Here is a 6,037-nt window from a genome sequence, read left to right on the forward strand (position 1 = left end):
GTCCATTTCAATGCATCCAGCCTCCCTGTGAGGCAGGTGAGAATCTGCTCACCGCTTTCCAGATGAAGACGCTAAGACTCAGAGGGGTTAAGTGACCTGTCACGCAAGTCCTCCTGTCTCAGGGTTCACCACCCAGGCGTCCAGACTGGAACTGTCGGCCATGGTTTTCCTTTTATGTCAGAGCAGCTCCAGTTCAGCTCAATGCCACTGGTTCCAAGTGTGGGCCAAGCGGCTGGTCTGAGGCTGTGCTGGTGATGCTCCCCCGTAAGGACCCACAGCCAGCTGTGTCTGCTGTACTCCTTTTGTGCCTAGGACCATGATGGCTGTGAGAGCCCCTGGAGAAACCTGCTCCCAGGGGGAAAACCTCCCAGGAGTTGTCCTAGTTATGACAAACTCACCAGTCTACAGAAGCTGATCCTCCCGGGGGCAGTGAGAGGGAAGAGAAGGTGGGGCAGCAAAGAGGATACTGAGGAACCACATGCAAAGATCACCAGCATCCAAATTCCACGAGTCATGAAAACATGAACCTTGACCCAGCCTTACAAACCCCACGTGTGGATGTTCTCAAAGGGCGTTCTGTGGAACCTGGTGGTTGTCCACAGTCATGGTCAGCTGGGAACGCCCACACTTGAGCCTTTCTGAAGTCACACCTACCCAGTCCCCTATAAAACAAATCAAGACTGAAAACCTGTTTCCACTGAGTTAAACCTTGAGTCTTCCCATCCTTCTCGACCACCTATACTATGACATGGCCAGAGGACACTCTGGGAAACCTAGTTTTAGGGCTTCACAGATGCAAAGAGCAATGTCAAGAGCAAGGCTGCCCGAGAGGGGCAGGGCCTGTACCACAACTCGGGGCCATACCAGCAGTCGCTTTACTATAGAGCAAAGCTTTGCCGCCTGCTGGCCTCCTGCAGCTCTGCTGGAACAGAGAATGGATCTGCTCAGATGGGGCTGCAGGGCGCAAAGCCACCTGGTGCTAATTGAACCTTGGAAATACCTCCTCACCACGCACATATCGTCTGTATACATAGTTTAAACAGTGACACTGTTTCGTTTCCCATGGACTCCAAGGATTCATTCCAGGCCAGCATTTATTAGATGATTCTGAGTAGGTCAGAAATGGATTCACAGTAAAATGCTGCCAAATATTTTAAGTATCAAGGACAGATGTAACATGCCACAGGCTGCTGACAGATGTGCCAAAGCACCCCCCACGCTTTAAAATAAATTACTGCCTTCAACAGGGACATAGTTTAAATTGTTAAATTCTTCCCCACATGAAACTTGAGATGCTTAAAATCTGAGGTTCACATCATGTTTGCCTTTCAAGGACTTTAAAACAGTTCCACAGAGAAGCTGATTGGGTGAGGTGGGTTTGTGGGGAGGCAGGCTGAGGAAGATGGTGAAGGCTGACAATCAATTAGGAATGTTAACTCAGTCTTACACCCAAAAAGTAAGTTCAATTAAATGTTCCAGGAAAACATCTTTGACATAAATGAATAAATCATAAATGAAAACATCTCGTATTGGTCCTGTGATTTATCTTGAGTTGCTTGATGAGATCAAGATGGAACACAAAAGTTAATTTTAACTTTACCCACATAGAAATTTCTTCACAAGATTAGAACACTTTAAAGGTTAGGTTCTTCTTGTCTGAAATGCTGGCCAAGGTTGGGGAAACGACCTCGTGACTTCTCAACCCTCCCACACAGCACCCTGGTTCCCAGTTATCTGGTGGCCGCCCCTGCCCCAATTCCTGGCCTCTCAACCCCTACTGCCTCAGCAGTGTCTCCTCTCCCATCAAGCTGTGAGTCCCTCAGTCAGAGCCCAGGGAGAGACTTCTGGGCTATGCCTCAACTGGAGTCTGGCTCTGTGTACCAGCAGGAAGCAATGTCCACCCACAGTGGGAGTTTTGGCTTCTTCCTCCTGCTCCCAACAACCCTGCCACAGGCCTGTCATCTCCGTCTCCTCCTAGTCAGAACTCACCATCAGTGCCTCCTCCAGCAAGTCAGAAAGAGCATCGGGACAGCACTCCGCATCCTGGTGCTTAACTGCAGGCCTTCAAAGGGGAAGGCACACAGCACCAAGTACCAAGTAGTGTCCTTGCCTTCAGAACCCAAGGCTCTGCTGTGGGATCCCTTGGGAACAGAACAAGACAAGCGGTCACAGGATATCCATCCCTCCGACATCTACTGTCTTCAGAGATGAGATGATCTTTAGACTACTAACCGTGAAATCCCACAAATGGATAGGGTAGATTCTACAGGCATACAAAGGGGTTGCTGGAACAACATTCACTGGTGAGTTTCCTAGAGGTATTTTCAGGGCCAACCATCACACTGAGGACCTACCACATACCGGGCACTTGTGTGCCTCCTCTAATGTTCACAACGACTGGGAAGAAATTTTATCCCCACTTTACTACAAAAGGAGGCCTAAGAGGGATGAAGTTCCCCAAGCCTCATTGTTTTCTTGTTCTACTTCTTGATCTGCCTAAACTGTTACTTACCTGATTCAAAAGTAATGAGACTTCCATAAAGTGAGAGCAAACACCAGGATTGGAACCTACTCCCCAACATTCTAGCTGCCTCACTGCATGTGCTGTCCCCAGTCCACAGGTGGCCGGAGAGGGAACGGGGGTGGTGGTGGCGCGCAGTGTGCGTGAAGGCCACCAGGCAGGCAGACGGGCAGGCTGGCCTCTCATATATGTTCCAGAGTATCTGTACCGATGAAGGTCTACATCTCAGGGCCTGCCAGGAGCCCTTACCACCTGTGACCCACCAAATCACTCATATCTAGGAGGCAGAGATCCTTCCAAGGGGAACGGCAGGCATTCCAACTTGCCTTTCTCAGCAAAGTGACTGACTGAAGTCCCGCCCCCTTTTGCATGGGCACACTGTGTGATCTTCCTTTGGGTGCATTCGCCGCCGTGTTTTTCCCCACCTAACAAGGACTCCTTCATCCCCAACAGAAAAGGGGAAGGGGTGTAGAGGAGCACCATGCATGCTTACGATGACGGATGAAAACACTTTCAATCGTTTTTATTTTCCCCATTTGCTTTCAAAATGAGCACACTGAATTCAAGCATAGCTCCGCTGACTGGGTTCAAATTCTGGCTCTGACCCTGGTAGCTGCCTAACCTATCCATGTTTAGTTTGCCTCTAGAGGATTTTTGTGACGATTAAATCAATTTGTATAAAACACCTAGAGGAATCACTGGTATCATCAAATAAAGTAAACTCTATTTACTCACAGAATTTCCTAAACTAAATTTTAGGCCAAAATATAACAAGTTAATAATTTCCACAGCCGCTGACAGGTGTACAGAATGATGTGATCTTTATGAAAGGGACGCTGAAACATTTAACAAAAACTACATTTACTTGGGGATTTCCTGGCAGCCCAGTGGTTAAGACTCTGAGCTCTCACCGGCAAGGGCCTGGGTTCGATCCCTGGCCGGGGAACTAGGATCCCACAAGCTGCACAGCGTGGTCGGCCAAAACAAAAAGAAACAAGGAAAAAAAAAAAAACAACAAGTAATGCAGTAAAGGAAGTCACATGAAATTTAAAAACAAAACAAACTACACTTACCTCTTAACCTGAAGATGCATCTCCACAAATAAAAGCAACACATGCACAAGGTTACTAACTGCAGCATTATCTAAAAACAAAAACACTGGAAATGTCCCAAAGGCCTATCTACAAGAGACTGGTTCAATAAACTACGGTACATCCGCATAAGCAAGTACTGTGTAGCCATAAACAACAATCATAAACTGAACTGATATATACATATAAACAACTTTTAGGCAACTTTTAGGTGAAAAAGTACTCCACTGAAAGGGCCTAGAGGCAACAGCAGCCATAACGTGAAGCATGGCCTACAGTCTAGATCTTGGTTTCTAAATACCAACCCTCCGTAAAGGAACCAGGACTCGTTGGGAAAATGGCTGATTCCAGGTCAGGGGAAATACAAGGTGAGCTTGGAATACCTTTTTGTGGCAGGAAGTAGAGAAATGCTCAAAGAACAATGATGGGGTCAAAAGGACACAGCTCTATGTTTGAGAGTCTACTGTCTAGAATATATAAAGAACTCTTACCGTTCAACAGTAAGACAAATAGTTTTAAAGTGGGCAAAGGATTTGAACAGACACCTCTTCTAAGAGGCTATGTAAATGGCCAACAAGCCATGAAAAGATGCTCAACATCATTAGTCACTGAGATACCATTTCACTCACTAGGAGAGCTATAGTCAAAGCAAACAAAAAACTCCCAGAAAACAAGTCTTGGCCAAGATATGGAGAAAGAATGTTATACACTGATAGCAGGAATATAAAGTGGTTCAGCTGCTATGGAAAAGTTTGATGATTCTCTGCTAAAACAGAATTACCAATTTAGCCCTTCCACTTGTAAGTATCTGCCTAAAGAACATATGCTTACATAAAAACTCATATATGAATCTTCAAGTAGCCTTATTCATAATAACCGACAACTTGAAATAACCCGAATATGCATGAGCTTATGAATGGATAAAATATGGTCTTCTGTGCAATGGGACACCATTCAGTTATAAAAAGGAATGATACAATGTTACAACGTGGATGAATTTAGAAAACATGCTAGAATGAAAGAAACCAGATATAAAAAGGCCACATGTTGAATGAGCCCACCTATGCAAAATATCCAGGATAGGCAAATCTGTAGTCAGATCTGTGGTTGCTAGGAATGGGGAGAAGGAAATGGGACTAACAGGTATGGAGTCCCTTTTTGGGGTATTGTATATGTTCTGGAGTTTGATGATAGCAATAGGAGCACAATATAATGAATATACATACTAAAAACCCCTGAATATTCTAAAATGATGAATTGTATCTCAATAAAAGGGAAAAAAGGACACAGCTGGTTGAAGAAGCTCCCACTCATCAAATCTGGAGCAATCTGAGCATCAAAAAGAACGAGCTATTAGATTACAACAATTCGAATTAAAAAAAAATTTTTTCATAGTGAAAACAAGAAGGGTAGAGGGAAGAAAACTTTTTTATAGATGAATGCCAGCTGATACAGGCAGGGAGTGATGGGATAAGAAAATTACCATTTAAGAACTTCTACTGTGGTAACTGATTTAGGAAACGATCATCAGTGGATGCTACAAATGACGTGTAAAAGGTGGCTGAGAGCCAAGGTCTTCAAAGGTATCACCCCAGTTTGACAGATGTGGAGGACACACCTTCATCAAAGCGTCACCAACACAGCAGTAACCCGCTGTGCCATACTGGGGCACATACAACTTCACTCAGGTAGCGCTCTCACAAAAACTGTTTACCCTAAATGAAATCATGAGGAGACACTAAGACAAATCCAGACTGTGGGATACTCTCATAAGACAACTGGCCTGGACTCAGCTAATACATTTAGGGGTAAAATACCCTGGTGTTTCAAACTGATTTTAAATGGCTCGAGGGGAAAAGAAGTGAGACAGATATAAGGAAGGAAGGAGAGAGAAAGAGAGGGAAAGAGAAAAAAATATGGCAAAAAGTCAATTACTGGTGAATCTATGTAAAAGAACACAGGTATTCAATATATTCCTCTTTTAACTTCTCTGTTGAAAAATCTTTTCAAAATAAAAAATTGGGGAGAAAATTTCTGTAATCAATCAGCTTAAAAAGAACGGAAAATCCAACATGCTTAAAAGTGTAATAATCAGAAACACAATTCATCTCTAATATAAAGTATCTGATTTTCTTAAACATAATTTACTGTTGCCCATTTCAGTAAGTGAGAAACATTATGGTATAATTGCTCTGAAATTTCTCTATGAATCCTCAAGGTTTCTAAATAAGTTAAGCAAATATTTCTTAGCCCAATTCTGACAATCAAAAATTTACCTAAGAGGCAAGAAACTATGCTGGACAACTCACAACCTTTGTGCTTTACCCACAGCCTGGAATTCCACATACCTCAGAATATGGCTTTAAAATGTTCTTTAATAGAATATTTGATATTTTCAAGTGAGAGAGGTACACATCTTTAGCTA

This window comes from Ovis aries, chromosome 14 (assembly GCF_016772045.2).
Source record: "Ovis aries strain OAR_USU_Benz2616 breed Rambouillet chromosome 14, ARS-UI_Ramb_v3.0, whole genome shotgun sequence".
In the NCBI taxonomy this organism is placed as follows: domain Eukaryota; kingdom Metazoa; phylum Chordata; class Mammalia; order Artiodactyla; family Bovidae; genus Ovis; species Ovis aries.